At 37.1% G+C, this 18,755-nt stretch overlaps 1 pseudogene; it reads left to right on the plus strand.

Annotated features, from left to right (window-relative positions):
- The window catches only part of LOC132362771 (ELKS/Rab6-interacting/CAST family member 1-like), a 163,659-nt pseudogene that overhangs the window by 66,888 nt on the left and 78,016 nt on the right, over positions 1-18,755 (plus strand).

Below are 18,755 nucleotides of genomic sequence, written 5' to 3' on the forward strand. Positions count from 1 at the left end.
TACCTTTGGTTTCCTTCTCTTGTCTTAACCGCACTTGGTCTTAGTATCTCTAGAACAAAATACAACAGTGGACTGTTGTAGTCTATCAGTTGCCTAGTGTAGATTTGATTTTTACAAGAAAGCCCATTATTAAAGAGGTAAGTCTTGAAAAAAAATGTGAGTAATTTGGTTGGTTTATTCTGGTTAGCTGCTGTTCTTTGTATATGTTCTATGCTATTTTCTCCCCAAGACAGAATTATTTATGTAAATAATTTTGATGGGCTTCATTTCAGTTTAACACAGTTTAGTGATAGTGTGTGTGAAAGCATCTTAAACAATGGCAGTGTACAGGAGTGCTTTTCTGTAAGATCGTAAGGTCATGATCTCTTTGTACTCTCCCTCAATATCAGTCTTCCTTGCCTCTTCTCTTTCTCTGGAGGAAAAGGGGGGGAAAAAAAGGAAAAAGGAATTCTGTAGCTTCTGGAAAGCTTTGGGCACACAGTGACTTCAGTGTTGACATAGCTCTGTGGGACACAGACATTAGCCCGTTAGCTTTATGCCAGCAGGGACCTCCCCCCCCCCCCCCCCCCCCCCGCCACCTCACAGTCAAGCTGCTGCCTCCGGTGTGTGTTTATTCAGCTGAATCCACTCCCAGTTGTAGCATTGCCAGGGTTAGCTTTTAACATGTTCACAGCTGATAGGTATCGCTTCACTCTTCTTTCTTTACCCTTCTTTCTTCACCCTTCTTCTTGATTTATATACTAGTATTTCAGGGACTAAATCTGGGAATTTTGTTAACCTCACTGACGTCTGTTGCAGGTGCTTGAAACTTTTGGGTTGTAGAGCATGAAGAAAGAAGTGAGGTTGATACTTAAAATGCTGCTAGACTGAACAGTACCTTTATGGTCCCTTGTATTTAATTCTGCCTTTGCTTTGTTAGTACTGAGCATTCTCAAGTTAAACACTATGGAAATGGTTACTATAGGATCCCTCTGCTGGTTGATTTTACTTTTAAGGTTAAAAAAATTTTTATTTTGATGTTATTTTTTAATGGAATGACATCTTCAATCCTGACATTGCTTAGTATGATATTTTTACTACTGTAATATCTGGTTTGGGATATTATCTTTTCTTCTTTCTGTACTTTTCTTCCTCCACCCATTCCTTCCTCTCTAGTTCTGCCTTTTGTTCAGTTTGAGAGTCAGACAGGCTTTCTAGAGGAGGTAATGCCTGATCTAAGGATGAAAGGACAGGTAGGATTTAGCTGGGAGTGAAAGTGAGGGAACGGGTAGAGGATATTCTTTATTTATATTTATTTAATTAATTAATTTATTTATTTAACATCTTTATTGGAGTGTAATTGCTTTACAATGGTGTGTTAGTTTTCTGCTTTATAACGAAGTGAATCAGTTATACATATACATATACTCTTTAAGTAGAGGTTAAGGGGTAAGTAAATGGTATGGGAGTTTGGGTAACTGAAAGCTATTTGGAATTTCTAGAACTTGTACTAAAATCAGTTTATTGTCACTTGAGTTGTTGTCTTGATGAGCACACAATAATAGAATGTATTATGACCTCGGGACTTCCCCATTTTGATAGTATTTTTGTTTATTCTTTAATTTCTCCTCTGGGTTATGCTGGCATAAAGGCAGATGTTCTTTTTTCTCTCCTGGATTCAGTAGCAGAGAGTAGCTGCTAGGAATCTGGAATAATTGCTTGTTCATTTTCTTGACTCTGACATCTTTTTTAGAGGAGAATAAGCTCAAAGTAGCATTCATTTAAACAACTTAATCTATCCATTTGAATTCTGGTATGGTTGTTTCTCGCATTGTAGTATGTCTCTTGCTGGTGTTTATTTAGATCAGTCTGAGAACTTGGTTTTGGTTTAATATTTGAGAGTTTACAGTGTGCTTTGCTGCACAGAAAATAAATCCTTGTCAGCAACTGAAAGAATCAACGGAAAGAATACTAGACTAATGATCAGACGAAATGAACTACCTAGAGGCTCTTGCTTTGTCTCAGTCTTGGAGGTTCAGACTCATTAAAAAACTTTGAGTTTCTTCTAAAATGATAGAAATTAGAATACTTTCTTTTCCTATTAAAGATTCATGAATCCAAATCATAGTGATCTTATAGAATCTGAACTTCATTCGAGTATGTTGCATATATAATAAGTGCTTTTATGTGTCCCATTTCTCGTTCTTGAATATTCTTAATTTAAAATTTATAATAAGGTATAGTGCTGGTGTGTGAGTGTGTATATATAGCTATTAAGTTTTACCACTTTGTAAGCTCTGTTTTTGGATAAGAACTCTATCCTACACTTTTGGTGTATGTTGTATAGTATTAAAAGTATAAAAGATTCTTGTTGACAGTTAATTATTTGAAAATGCTTCTCTTCACTTCAGATCAAACACAAATAAATCCAGAGTGTATAATTAACATTTTTTTAAACATTAGGATTGCATTTAGTATTTTGGCCAGTTTGTATTTGAGATAGAATTTTTTGTGTGTTAGCTGGTAAGGAACTAATTGTTACAGAATAAGAGTAATTGTCTCTGTTATAGGGGAAAGATATAATTTTCCAGGGACTTGATTTGCATCTACTATCCAGTAGCCATTTACTTTCAAAATAATGCGTGAAAATTTGTTTTTGTCAATCTTTCATCAAAAATTTATTGAGCACTTACTATACCAAACACTGTGCCGTGCCCTAGAGTAACAAGATGAAAGTCCCAAGTTCTAGAAAGTTTTTCTTGAAGACAGATACAAAGAAATAAATTGCAGATTGGGCTGGTAAGTGCTCTTCTTAGGGACACATACGGTACAGCACAGATCAGAACATCACAGAGCCTGAGGATCGACTTGGGTGATGTCAGTAAGAATTACTATAAACTCTTTTGCATCTTGCATTGATAAAGTTTCCTCAATGTATGTATTTACATGTTTCAGGAAAAAAATCGTTCTTAATTTAACATAATAGGATGCAGTACTGGTATTTTTTCTAATGGTTATCTTGACAAATAGTGCATTGAACTCTCTGGGATACAGTATAATGTTTGTGATGATGACCATTTTCATGTATCCATAATATTCTTTTTCTGTAACTAAAAATAGCTCTAGACTCCTTGGTTCTGTCATTTTAGAAATCAGGATAAACTGGATCAAAGCGTTCTCTTGTTCAGAGAAACTAATGGAAGTTTTGCCTCAGAAGAGCTTCTGATATTTGTCTAAAATATATGAAGCATTGTTGTGATGTTTTGTTGTTTTTGAGATGTATTTTTCTAAAAAATGATCATAAACCCTATCAGAGATTTAAGAATTTTCATTACTGTTGTTCACAACATCCTACCATTTCATTGAGATACAGCTTGGTGTAATTTTAGTACAATCCTTGGACTAAATTTTAAGCAGTTATTTTTCCAGTCTTCCAGCTCAAGCTGAGTGTTAGAGTGAGCAGAAGTAGACTAGTGAGTGTTGGTGTACAATTTGGCATGTGAGAAGTGTGAGATCATTTTGGAGAGTGTCATGAGCAGAATTCCCAAATAGAAATTTTCCTAATATCTGACAACTGAGATTGTCCTGCTAAATTCAGCATGTGTTTTTGGTCGGTCATGGTAAATGTCTGTGATATGTGCAGATATGCTCCCTTTATCTTCAGTATGAATGTGCTAGAGAAAGAGCAGCCTGGCTTATTGCCTGCTGCTTCTTTCTTCTCCCAGGGGAGTTGGCAGGAATTTTAGTAAAGTGAATCTAGCTTGAATGTAGCCTAAAGAAGGGGTGCTGATTCCCATTGCAATGGAGAAAATTGCTGTGTAGCCTTCTCGGCTACCAGTCAGAGCATCATTTTAATTCTGTATTCTAGTAAAATGGGTGCAAGCAGAGCTGAAGAAGCAGGGCACATTAGTCGTTGTATTTTCTTTCTTCACCAAAACAGTGCTTGCCATACTAGTATAATCACAAGTGCTAAAGTGTATGTGAGACTGTTAGCTGTCATCAACATCTGTTTCTCCTGATTTGAATGAATTTGGTGATGAGTGTCCAGAAAAGGAGGGACAGTTGTACCTAGAAATCAGTTTCATTGTTGAATTTAACTTCTGATATTTCCCTGTGGGATAAACTTGCTCAGAATTTATTTGGATTTTTTGACTTCCAAAGGTAAAGAATGAAACTGGAGGTTGATTATAGGCTTCAGAGAATTAGCATTTTGACACATCTTTTTATGAAGGATTTTGAACTCCAACAACTGTTGAGAATCTTTACAGCATGATGCGGGTAGTTAAATTTATTTAAAGAATCATATTCATGAATTCAAATACCTGATAATTTTATTGTAAATTTATTTTTCGTAAGAAAATTTGGAGAGTTTGAAGACTGCCATAATTGAAAGTTCACTACTTGCTAAGCATAATACCAAAACCAGAAACTGTAAAAGAAGAGGTTCTTATCTTTGCACTAAAAAAATTCTGTATTTAAGTTGCCATAAACTATGTTAAAAGAAAAATGACAGATTTGGAAATATATTTGTAACATGCACAGCAGGCAAAAGGTTGTTTTCCAAATATAAAAAGATCTTAAAGTGGATTAGGAGAAAGGTTAAATGTCCCCAAAACAAAATGAGCAAAGAACAAGAACAGATGAGTCACAAAGGAAGGAATACAAAGCGCCTGTAGATATGTGAATAGATATTCAGTCTTACTTGTAATCAAAGAAAAGCCCAAAAAAGAAAGAGAAGAAAGAAAATACCCAGTTGTCAAAGGTATAGGAAAGTGCTCAGACATCGTTTGGTGGAAGTTTAAATCTGTACAGACCCTTTTAGAGATCATTTGTTGTGTGTATTAAAATCATAACTGCATACCCTCTGATCCAGGAATTCCACCTTTCAGAATTTATCTCCAGGAAAAATTTGGATAAATGTGCAGAGATACACATGTGAAGGTGCCTGTTATAATAGTGGAAAATGAGAACCAAACTAAATATTTATCAATAGTTATAAGTAAATTATTTAATATCAACACGTTGGAATTCTATGGCAGGCATATTTTTTCCCCAGTGTTTAAAATCGTTGTAAAATACAGCTTACATTCACCATGTTAAATTTACCATCTTAACCAATTTTCAGGTGTACAGTTCATAAGGTACATTCATACTGTTGTGCAGCCATCACCACCATCCATCTCCACAACTCTTCATCCTGTAAGACTGAATCTCTGCACCCATCAAACAGTCACTCCCTGTCTCCCGGCTCCCGTCTCCCCAGCCCCTAGCAACCACTCTTGTGCTTCCTGTCTCTGTGAGGTAGACTGCTCTAGGGACCTCATGTAAGTGGACTCGTGTAATATTTGTCTTTTGTGACGGGCTTATTTCATTTGGCATAGTGTCCATCCATGTGGCAGCGTGTGTCAGCATTTCCTTCCTTTTTGAGGCGGAAAAATATCATTAGGCATTTTTTTAAATTTAATTTTTGGGTGGGTAGTACATACATTTAGTTCAAATTCAAGAGGAGGGTTAGGAGGAGAGAAAGATGGGAAGTGGCTGGGAAGTGACTGCAGATGTATATGGGTTTTCTCTTAAGGGGTGATGGAAGTGTTCTAGAATTAGATAGTAGTGATCAATGTATAACTTTTAATATGCTGAAAACTGCTGACTTACACAGTTTAAACCGGTGAACTTTATGGTATGTGTGAATTATGTCTCAATAAAGCTATTATTAAAAAATTTTCAATGTCAGTTACACTTCAGTTAAAAAAATTTTTATGCGGAATAGAATAAAGTTTTCTTACATGTTGTCCCCCAGTGATTCCAGTTCGTTCCTCCCTTCTTCCCTTCTTGCCTTCCTCCGTTCCCCCAAATAACCATTAATTATTTCTTGTGTAACATTACAGAAGTATTTTTATTTCTTATGATATTTTTTATTTATAGTAAATAGTAAATATTTATTGTTCCCTCCCTTTTAACCAAAGTGGTAGCAAATTGAACACAGCCAAGCAGGCATCTCTGAAGTCTTTTCTCTTATTTTTAAAGGTAAAAATGCCCCTTTTTATTGATTACTTGCCTACTGTAGGGGATTTAGATAGTACAAAAAAGTATGAAGAAAAATGTAAAATCTACCCATACCCAGACACTGGTAATTGTTTGCATCCTTTTAGACTTTTCTCTGCATGTTTATACTTTTTAAAAATTAGAATCGCGATCATCCTATACTTGCTATTATATATCTGCTTTTTTACTCTTAATATGTTGTAACTGTAGTTTTTATCAGTAACTATAAATCTACATTTTAAAAAATTGATGCATAGTATTAAACTGGGTGGACATTTCTCCTTTACTTAACTCATCACCTATTAATATCCATTTAGGTTGTTTCTAATTTTGTCGCTGGTGTAAACAACAGTGAGCGTCTTTGTACACTTGCCAGATCGTTTCCTTGAGATATTTACTGCTGTTTTGCAGTTTGCCAAAAATTTTAAACAATGTACGTTTTAACATATATGCCACAAAGATTTCAATGATATTATTAGCTCTGCGAAAAAATGGTGCAGGCATTTATATCCTCACTTTAAATATGAGGAATCTGAAACCCAGAAAGATGGCAATGTGTTCCAAATTAGGTTGCTCTTTAGTGTGAGAGCTGGAACTAAAACTCCTGTCTTCTGATTGTGGGTTAGTTTCCTTCCACTGTGGCACACTGCCAGACCTTGAATACCTTGAATACAAAGGGTGATTTTCTGTTGTTGCTTCTTCATTTCTAAAAACATGATTCTTGATGTAACTTCCTTTTAGGTTCTTTGTATAATGTTCTAGAATTTATCCATTCAGATTAAAGGTTCATATACCTTCGTTAGGGATACAGGCTAAAGATATACCCTCTGGAACATTTTACTAGCTTATCTGCACTAACATTTTCATTTAATTACTCAAATTACTCACTTATATTGTTATCTTCTTCTGTATAAATAGCTCACACAGCCTCAGTTTTTTGTGTTTTGTTTTTTGTTTTTAAAGCTTCAAGTTATCTAATTACCTTTGGGTACTAGCTTCAGTGGGCTGCGAGAATTGCTTTAATTCGAATGCCAGCTCTATTACTTACTGTGTGATCTTGGGGTGAGTTATTTAAGTCTCTGTATGCCTGGTGTCATCATCAATAAAATTCAAATAATAGTAGGGGTGAGATGTGACAGGGTGAAAGAGTGTCATGGACATATATACACTACCAAATGTAAAATAGATAGCTGGTGGGAAGCAGCCACATAGCACAGGGAGATCAGCTTGGTGCTATGTGACTGCCTGGGGGGGTGGGATGGGGAGGGTGGGAGGGAGGGAGATGCGGGAGGGAGGAGATATGGGAACTTGTGTATATGTGTAGCTGATTCACTTTGTTATAAAGCAGAAACTAACACACCATTGTGAAGCAATTATACTTCAATAAAGATGTTTAAAAAAATAAAAGAAATGGAAAAAAAAATAGTACATGTGTTATAGTGAGGATTAAATAAATTAACACATAAGGAGTGCTAAGCACATTCTGGCATGCACTCATATGTTTATTATTTAATGTGCTAACTTAATTGTAAAGCACTTAAAAGTCATTTTGTATTTTGACATCCTTTGTGTTTGTTGGTGAAATTTTTTGTATGATGTGTCCGTATTCCTATAGGTTTCCCCTGCCTTTCCCCACTCCTCACCTTCAGTTCCGTGTAATACCTTCTGTTAATCTTGAACAGTGTCTTTATTTAGTCAAGCAAAGTGAGGAGCTGCCAGACTGACCTTGTTTCCTGTTGGTAATAAACACAAATTAAATTACTGACATTTTACAGATTATCTCAATCAGTTTTAAAGACAGTGTAAAACAGAATAATGTGAATCCTCATTTGCTAAATGCAGGGTTCTGAGAGCTGTGGTAGCTGCTTTCTCATTGCCCGTAGTCTGCTTTGTTTCTGCTACTTGAGGAGGAAAGCTCATTTGGGTTTTCTTTTTTGTCTTTATACCAGCACATGCAAATGACAGTCCAGGCTCTCCAGGATGAATTGCGGATCCAGAGGGACCTAAACCAGCTGTTTCAACAGGACAGTAACAGTAGGACTGGTGAGCCTTGCGTGGCAGAGCTGACGGAGGAGAACTTTCAGAGGCTGCACACTGAGCATGAGCGGCAGGCCAAGGAGCTGTTCCTCCTTCGAAAGACTCTGGAGGAGATGGAGCTGCGGATTGAGACTCAGAAGCAAACCCTGAACGCTCGGGACGAATCCATCAAGAAATTTCTGGAGATGTTGCAGAGCAAGGGGCTTTCTGCTAAGGCTACTGAGGAGGACCATGAGAGAACAAGGAGACTGGCAGAGGCAGAGATGCATGTCCACCACCTCGAAAGCCTTTTGGAGCAGAAGGAAAAAGAGAACGCTCTGTTGAGAGAGGTGAGTGGCCACTTTCTCAGTTGTTATGACTGTCTTTTTTTCCTGATTAGTCAGCATTTTGACCTAGATAAATTTATATGCTCTCCTGAGCTAGTGCAAGGGAATTTCTTCTTTCTTACCTAAGTTCTGCACTGATTTCTGTTCTGATTTGCTGTCTTGTATGAGATGACATTGGCTGGCATGTATACTGGTTTAATACCTTTCTGGGGTTTTTTTTCCCCCCTCCTGATTTCTGTAGACTCATTTTGTTGCTAGAGGGGCACAGAATTTTCTTGATTTGTTCCTCATCTATTGATTTGTTCATAGAGACACACACAACAAAACCAGAATTAAAGTAGCTAACTACTGCTCAATTTTAAAATATTAATAATTGAAAGTAAGCGATTCCCTCAGTTTCGGTGTGCTTATAAAGTCCTAGGCAGCAGTAATGGATGTTTGCCCTGTGGTTTCCATGGAAACTGTTGCCTTGCTGTAAAAGATCCGTGATAAAAATTATATGCTGCCCTGGAGGCACAGCTGGAGGGAATGCTACAGAGGTATGCTGTCACTTATTTTTAGAGAGGAAACTGAGACTTTAGCTGACCACTGTGTCTACTGATAATTTTTCACTTTTCTATGTAATGTTTCATTTTAAGAAAGCTTAAGTGAAGAATTCATCTTACATTGAATTAAAAAAAAATGACAGCTCTACTTCTCTATATGAGGTCAGAGTCTTCAGATAATTTTCACATTTGGATAGGGGGAAAAAAAATCTCAGAACTATTTTAGTGCCAGTCTGAATAATCCCTTTTTAAATGAAGGGTGAGGAAGGCGGTTAAAAGCAGGAAAACAGCGACTTCCCCTGATGATGGCGACGGTCTGTATCTGCTCTCTGCAATATGGTAGCCACTGGCTGCATGTGACTGTTGAGCAGTTGAAATGTGGTTAGTGTGACTGAGGAACTGAAATTTAAATTTTATTTAAATATAACTAATTTAAAATTAAATTCAATTAATCAAATTTAAATTTAAGTATCTCTGTGTAGGTAGTGGCTACTGTATTAGGTAGTGCAGCGATGCATAATGCATGATGCGGGTAATGTTACCCGCTTTTCTTAATAATTTGTCTTGAACATCTTTCTTTGTCAGTACATGTAGAGTTTTGTAATTTCAGTTGAATTTATAATGTTCTGTTGCATTTATTTATATTTCTTACTGTTGAAAATTTAGACTACTGTTAATTTTTCATTATTATAAAACTGTGCTGCACTGAATATCCCTAACCATATATCCCTGTACATTAATTTTTTTCTTTAGCGTAAATTTCCAGAAATGAATTTGCTCAGGGTGTGTACGTTTTCAAAACTCTGAATATCAGTCTTGTCTCCCAGAGTGATTGGACCAGTTTATCCTCCCAGAAGCATATACTGTATTTTTACGGTTAATCTGCAGCTATGTGCGTTACAATCTTCAAATTACTGGACTGTATTGTTTTAGAAAATTTTCTATCAACTACTGTGTTGTAGGCACCATCCTGAGTTTCTTTCATTTTACTTTCAAGAGTTTATATTTTAATGAGGTAACCTGGAGCCTGGCCATAGAACATTGTAAGAGAAGGTGTAATCATCTCAGATAGCATGCAGCATGAAAACCCTACCAGCATCGTGATGAACTTTGAATGTTACGTTTTTACTCCTTCTGTTCTGAATATTTCAACCTGTGCCCATTTATTTTTGAGTTTTGGAGTTACTAAAAAGTGAATAGTTAAGGATTATGGAAAGCCACAGTGTTATTCTGGCAGAGAACAACCAGCAATATGGTGAATTTGAACAAGTAGTAGGAAAAAACATGAATTTAAGACTAATTTTGAAGTAACAAGCTCTACAAATATGAAGTCCCACTTCTGAACATAATGTGGAAAGAAATATAGGCCTTGTTAGTTGTATCAATACACAATTCCAGTTGCCATTAGTAATGTAGCGTCATCTTACAGGAAACACAGTCCTATGGATTAAAATTATTTAAGAGCAAGTAGAAGTGATTGCTTCATGAACACATGTTTAGAATGCTGGTTCTCCTTTCTTTGTCTCCTACTTGCCTTCAAGACTTAGCGCAAATTGCAGTTCTTCTGTGAAGTCTTCCTTGTGCAGCTCTATACATATATGTAGATGAGCCAGTAATATTATAGTATACTTCCATGTGTGTTTCTTCATTGTTCACTTAATTTTTTGCACCAAGGATGTGTATATATATATATATGAAATTTTATCTTGTCAGTGTCTTAACAAATGCACAGTGGGTACTCAAGAAATGTTGGTTGAATAAGTTGAAATGTAGGGAAAGAAGTTTAAGCCTGGAGCTTACAGAAAGAAGGATAGCTTTTCCAATTCTTTTTTCTCCAGTGTGACCACTGGATACTAAAACCTAACGAAGGTTAGAAAACAAACTAAAACCCCAAACCAGTTTTGCTTATGAGTTTAGGTATAGAAGTTATAAATAAGATATTGGCAGATAAAATCAGCATTATGATAAAAGGATAATATTCTGACCAAAAGGAGTTTATTCTAGGAATCCAGAATGGCTCAATATGTCATTCACAGTTATAATTTGTAATAGGTGAAAGGAAAAGATAACCTCGTAGTGTTTGATAGCTATCTCAAAGACATTAGATAAAATGTTAGACACTTTGAAAACTAAACCAAATGAACTAAAAATAAGAATGGAATGATACCTTTATAGCATGATTTAAATAAAACAACTCAGTAAATGTGTATTATAAACATATTTTAAACTAGTAGCCAGAATTGCGCTTACTGTGACATATACTAAGACGCATCCATTAAAGTTAGGGAGAGGCAAAGATACTGTTCATCAGTATTTACATTATTCTGGAAGTGTTAGGCAGTGCTGTTAGATAAGGAAAATGGAATAAATAATATCAGTAACAGTAATGGAAAGGATAGGGCTAAATTTTCATTACAATGTAGATGGGAACATTAATATAAAGATGCTGCTTTCCCCCAACTCTGTGAATTTAGTGTAATCCCAATAGGAATATTCTTGACACGTGCCCAAATGACGTTGCAGTTTCTTTGCAAGAAGAACAGTGCGGGAACACTTGTTTAAGCAGCTCATGATATATGTGTTTCAAACCCAGTGATATTAAAATCTGTGGTACTGGCACAGTAATAGATAGCTAGATTGATGAGACAGAATAGAACCCAGAAATAATATAGTTTTAAGCATATGATACATGTTTGGGAATAATCGCCATCTATTTGGAAAACAGTACATAGTTACATCAAATTAAGTTCTAGATGAAATAGCTACTTGTTAAAAAATAACAACACTAGAAGAGAATGTAAGAAAAAGGTTTTAATACAATCTTGAGACAGGAAAGAATCTTTTATTGCCATAGCAAGAGGCTTAAACCATTAAATTTGTATATGTTAGAAAATACAGGTAACAGAAGCTAAAATGGTAATTTGGAGTAAAGCTTTGTAACATGTGGCTTGACTGTTTTGTTTCCAGAGTGACAAGGTGCTAGAGGCACTCGGCACAGCCTTTCTTTGCTCATTACTCAACAAACATCCATTGAGCTTCTAGAATGTATGTGACCCTGGGATACACGCTGGGTATACATTTTTCATGTCAGAACACATGGTCTGTGCCCTCCTAGAACTTAAAAATCTGGTGAGAGACAATAAACATAATTATGAGAGGAAATAAATTAGTTGAGTCTAATTATGTTGGGAGAGGGGATAAACAGGGTAAGTAAGCATCTTTGAGGAGGTGCCCTTTAAGGGAGATCTGAAGAAAGTTGAAAGAGTCTTGCTGAGCATTTGGGTAAAATCATTTCATGAAGAAGGTTAACAGTTTCAAAGGCCGGATGAGAAGTTTTCAGGAGACAGCAAGGAGACTAGAGGACAAAAGCATATTGTCTAAGGGGAAAACAGGCATGAGATGAGAGGTTGAAGAGGTAGCCAGGGCCAGAGTCATTCATTGCATTCATCAGATATTTATTGGGCACTAACCCATGTGCAGAGCACAAGGAAATATAGTAGCAGTGAACAAAACAAAAATCCATGCCCTCTAGGAGACAAAGCACTTGGCTTCAGGATCCCTGCAGGTAATGCAACAATTTTATTCAAAGTGCAAGAGAAAACTGCACCAATGTTTAATCAAGGGAGTGATCTAGTTTAGCTTTTAAAATCTACTCTGGCTGTGTTGAGAATAAATGGGGGAGGGAGAATTACGAGTGAACAAGGAAGTCTAATAAAGAACTTAACAACTCTAGGTTGGGTGAGTGGTGACTTGAAATGGCTATTGTGCATTATATCACTAGTGTGTCAAGAAAGGCAGAAAGAATTGAGAGCTGGCAACACTGGGATATCCATAGGTTTTCTTATTATTGGATTATTGTCCATCTTTTTAAAAAGCGGGTTTTCATCAGTTCCAAGACTCATAGTTTTCCCCATCTCAACAGTATGAAATTGAGTTAATAAGTCTTATCCTTGATGGCATCTTAAAATCTCTGTCAGCAAGGCCACAGTCCTGCTTGATTTGTTTGCCTGTGTACTCACAAACAGTTAACAGCTGCTCATTTTAGTCAATGTTGTGAGTATTGTTGCTATTTCTCATGTTAACTTTAGCTGTTGTTTAGTATATCTTCAGTAATATTATGCTGTGAACCAGCATTGAAACAATTATTGGTATGGAGAAAGTTATAAAACAGTTCAAAATGATATATGATTAAACTTTATGGTTAAATAAGTAAAAAAGGGTCTTGCAATCAGTATAAAATAAAAATTCTGAATGATAGAAGCTTGGGTCATGGTTTATTTGGAGGCATTTCCTTCTTTTCTTTCCAACACATTAAACAGTGGTTTACCTTACAATCAGTGGCATCTTAGATTTGATGAAATACAGTAACATTAAAATGGCATTCATATCCAGGAACATTTGTGATTAGTTTTCCATTTTGTTTATGAACATGATTCTGGAGATAGCAGGTAAATAATTCCCCCAAATAAAAGCCAAAGAAGAAAAACAAAAATTAAATTAAGCATTATATTTTCTGTTTGTACTGAAATTACATTGTTACGTGACTTATTGTTAGATTTTGTATTGTTTACTGGAGTGCCTTTCCTTTGATGGATAGAAGCGTGAAGACACCTATTGGACACATACTGAACTAGAGTCAAGACGTGGTTAGTGCCTGGGGCCAGGCATATGGAGTTTTAACAGGCTTTACAGGTGATTCCGTGATACACCAAAGTTTGGTTCTCAGTCTGTTGGCAGAACATACCTGAATTGGCTATGGAATTTTTGGATTGGCTATCCATATGCATACCAAGCATTGTCTATAGGCTGAATAAATATTTCAGTTCTATATGTGCTCCTGTTTTTTTGAAATGTAGATCCTATTGTGATGAATAAAATACTAATTTGTTGGGAATTCCCTGGCGGTCCAGTCGTTAGGATTCTGCGCTTCCACTGCAGGGGCCACGGGTTCGATTCCTGGTCGGGGAACTAAGATCCGCATGATGCACAACATGGCCCCCCAAAAAAAAAAAAAATTAAAATACTAATTTGTTTTAAAACATTTACACGTATGTTAATTTTGGTCTCTATAATATTTTAGTCAACAAACCTTGTTTAGTGCAACTGCTCTCATGTTAAGATTTGCAGCAGTGTTTGAGGTTTAAAAGCCCTACTCTTAATCTACAGATTCAATGCAATCCCTATCAAACTACCACTGGCATTTTTCACAGAACTAGAACAAAAAATTTCACAATTTGTATGGAAACACAAAAGACCCCGAATAGCCAAAGCAATCTTGAGAACGGAAAACGGAGCTGGAGGAATCAGGCTCCCTGACTTCAGACAATACTACAAAGCTACAGTAATCAAGACAGTATGGTACTGGCACAAAAACAGAGATATAGATCAATGGAACAGGATAGAAAGCCCAGAGAGAAACCCACGCACATATGGTCACCTTATCTTTGATAAAGGAGGCAAGAATATACAGTGGAGAAAAGACAGCCTCTTCAGTAAGTGGTGCTGGGAAAACTGGACAGGTACATGTAAAAGAATGAAATTAGAACACTGCCTAACACCATACACAAAAATAAACTCAAAATGGATTAAAGACCTAAATATAAGGCCAGACACTATCAAACTCTTAGAGGAAAACATAGGCAGAACACTCTGTGACATAAATCACAGCAAGATCCTTTTTGACCCAGCTCCTAGAGAAATGGAAATAAAAAGAAAAATAAACAAATGGGACCTAATGAAACTTCAAAGCTTTTGCACAGCAAAGGAAACCATAAACAAGATGAGACGACAACCCTCAGAATGGGAGAAAATATTTGCAAATGAAGCAACTGACAAAGGATTAAACTCCAAAATTTATAAGCAGCTCATGCAGCTCAATATCAAAAAAACAAACAACCCAATCCAAAAATGGGCAGAAGACCTAAATAGACATTTCTCCAAAGAAGATATACAGATTGCCAGCAGACACATGAAAGAATGCTCAACATCATTAATCATTAGAGAAATGCAAATCAAAACTACAATGAGATATCATCTCACACCAGTCAGAATGGCCATCATCAAAAAATCTACAAACGATAAATGCTGGAGAGGGTGTGGAGAAAAGGGAACCCTCTTGCACTGTTGGTGGGAATGTAAATTGATACAGCCACTATGGAGCACAGTATGGAGGTTCCTTAAAAAACTAAAAATAGAACTACCATACAACCCAGCAATCCCACTACTGGGCATATACCCTGAGGAAACCATAATTCAAAAAGAGTCATGTACCAGAATGTTCATTGCAGCTCTATTTACAATAGGCAGGACATGGAAGCAACCTAAGTGTCCATCAACAATGAATGGATAAAGAAGATGTGGCACATATATACAGTGGAATATTACTCAGCCATAAAAAGAAATGAAATTGAGTTATTTGTAGTGAGGTGGATGGACCTAGAGTCTGTCATACAGAGTGAAGTAAGTCATAAAGAGAAAAACAAATACCGTATGCTAACATATATATGGAATCTAAGGAAAAAAAAAAAAAAGGTCATGAAGAACCTAGGGGCAAGACGTGAATAAAGACACAGACCTACTAGAGAATGGACTTGAGGATATGGGGAGGGGGAAGGGTAAGCTGTGACAAAGTGAGAGAGTGGCATGGACATATATACACTGCCAAACGTAAAATAGATAGCTAGTGGGAAGCAGCCGCATAGCACAGGGAGATCAGCTAGGTGCTTTGTGACCACCTAGAGAGGTGGGATAGGGAGGGTGGGAGGGAGGGAGACGCAAGAGGGAAGAGATATGGGAACATATGTATATGTATAACTGATTCACTTTGTTATAAAGCAGAAACTAACACACCATTATAAAGCAATTATACTCCAATAAAGATGTTAAAAAAAAAAAAAGAAGGTGTCAGATATGGGGATATATGTATATGTATAGCTGATTCACTTTGTTATAAAGTAGAAACTAACACACCATTGTAAAGCAATTATACTCCAATAAAGATGTTTAAAAAAAAAAGCCCTATTCTTTAACTAGGTTCTAGGCCAGGAATTTTGGCTGTAACATGTCTGAGGAATGCCCATCTGTATCTTTGGCAGTTGTCAGGTAAAAGCAGAGGAGGTTAGAGGGAAAAAAAGAGAAATAAACGTATATAGAAAAAACAGAAACTTTGGACAAAGAGTAGGAAGAATTAAAAAAGAAAAAGGGTCCCTAGTTAGTTTTCCCTTTGCTAGTGATTTTGGAAAGTGTGAACAGTTGCATCGCATAACTTACTGATTCAGGTTATCCTTCCTCATCTTTTTTTTTTTGTTGTGTCATTTGTACCTCATTTCCATTTTGACAGGAAGATATGTTTTCTCAGAAGCATGCTGTTACTTGAGATGGTAAAGGGTCAAAGTGCAGTGCTGTCTGACAATGGCAGAGTTGAGGTACAGGAGGAGTAGTGAGGGTTCCTTCTTCACTTCTCCGTGTGGAGTACAGTAAGCCCAGAACTTGTGTGGAGGATTGAAATCTGCTGAAGGGACGTCTAGCCTTGAACCAAGGGTGCTGGAGGCTAAAACCTGAAACTTGAAAGAAAGAAATTTCAGACATAAGTACTACTTTTCAGTCACAAATGCTCCTTTCTCTCAGTTGTGTAAGTAAATGTTGACTTACTTTTAAAAAGAAAGAAACTACTAACAACGGAGAAATTTTGTTCCTAACTTGTTTGTTTTCTTTCTCTAGTCATTATTCTTTATTAAATCAGTGAGAGGAACTGAACACGTTTTCTACCGTGTACCACAGTTGACAATATAACAAGATCCAGATAATTCTACCTGTATGAATCTCTGAGCTTTCTTTAATTTGTGTAGAGTGAAAATTTTCAGGCTAAAAAGAGCGAAATAAAGCAAGCACTAGCACATTCGACTTCTTACATTTGTCTGAATGGTACATTCTTTTTTATTCGCAGAGTCCTCTCCCTTTATTAACGGTGCAGGAGTCAGAGGCTCGATGTGCTCTCTGGGAAAGGGGAGTTGGTCAGCCCACTGACTGCAGGATGTGTTCATAATGAGCTTTAATGCGCAGGCCTTTGAATGGAGATCTGTTAGGACTGATAGGTTTTACAAGCTCTTAACAGGAAAGCTTTATGCCTGCGAATGGTTTAAAGTGCACCCTAGTTCCTTAGCAGAAGAGGATTTTTTTTTTATTCAAATGGATTTCTTTCCTTATATATTGCTGATATGCTTGCTAGAGTTTAAAATGAAATTGTAATAGTTTCACTGTAAAGCATTTGGAAATTTCCCTAATATCTGTGTGCCCAATTTATCACCTGTTTACAGTGTAGGGAGTAGACTCAGTGTGGACAGACTGGAGGCTGGGGGGTAACTGATGAGTTTGTTGTTTTAATGCAGGTGAGAGGTGATTATGGCCTGAACTAATGTGTTCAGATTTTGTCCTGGATTAATGTGTTCTGCATTTTACTGTCTTAATGAAGTGTTTTATCTTGCAGGGGTTAATTGTGGATTAACTCGATCCTTAACGAGACTTGCTTTTACACTCTGTTGGCTCTAGTCTAGGTAGCCTTCCCTCCAGGGCTAGACTGTCTCTACTCCTAAGACGTGACCTTTCTGGTGTCTCTGCTCAGTGCCTCTGATGTTCTCTCCACTCTGGCTCTTTGGAGCTTGAATTCTTCCCAGCCCCATGTGCGTTCAGGTAGTTGCTCAACTCATAGCTCTCTGGTAGTTGTTCTTTGACACTGTGGAGTCTTTCCCTGTACATGCAGGCTTAGTATTTGGTCAAAGACTCCAGGGGACCCCTGTCAGATCAGACACTGCTGCTTTTCTGGCTAGCTTCTTCCTCTGTGTCATTCTGCTCTGTACATTTCTCCTGTCTTTGGGACTCTTACCCACTGATCTGTCTTCTGAGCTCTGCGGGACTGCTGTTTTCTGTTTGGTCTTCCTCTCCCTGCATCACATATTGGATAGCAAGTCCGGACCATAACCTTGTTAGTTTCTCTTCTCTCAAGGATCATACTCCTGTGCTGCTTGTTTTCCAGCGTCTGAAAACAGTTGCTTTATGCATTTTTGTCTAATTTTAACATAGTTTATGACAGGAGAGCTAGTCTTCTGTCTGTTATGATCAGATTGTGTTGACCTTGTAGAGGGTGAGAAGTAAATAGGAAACTCGTTGAAGGATTGAAAACAGACTATTGCCGTGATTTGTTGATGCTTTATCTAGAGTACACCATTGCTTTCTTTAAAATGGACAGAGGAAATGAAAGGAACTTAACTCGAGGCTGTTGTAGTAATCTAGGCTGAAACTAGACTGGAACTGGAGTGAAATGATAAATTCAAGAAGTCTTTTGAAGCTGGAACAATTAGGACCTGCTCTAGAAGGTGGTAGGAAGTGAAGATGTGGGAGGAATGAAAGGAGACACTGTGCTGTTTGGCTTGAACCACCGGGAGGGTAATGCCATTTAAGGAGATGGGCAAGACTCATCAGTCTTCAGAGGAGGGGCTAGGTTAAAGAGGAGAAAATGACGAGTTTTGTTTTGGATGAAATAAGTTTGAGTGACCTAGTAAACATCTATATACATGTCAAATGGGCAGAGCAGAGGGCAGGGCTAGAATTTCACCAGCACTGTTCAGATGGAAAATATCCATCTGTATTCTCTGCCATCGCTAGGGGCTGTACCAGGGTACTCTGGAAGTACTGGCTGACTCAGAGACATTCCCAGAATCTGACAAGAAAATAGCCTGAGGAGGTCTGGTAACTTCAGGGTGATCCTTGAAGACCCGAAACTGTGATATTCTGCCATCTCCTTCCTTCCTTTCTGATCCTGAACGCA

The sequence above is a fragment of the Balaenoptera ricei genome, chromosome 3 (assembly GCF_028023285.1).
Source record: "Balaenoptera ricei isolate mBalRic1 chromosome 3, mBalRic1.hap2, whole genome shotgun sequence".
In the NCBI taxonomy this organism is placed as follows: Eukaryota; Metazoa; Chordata; class Mammalia; order Artiodactyla; family Balaenopteridae; genus Balaenoptera; species Balaenoptera ricei.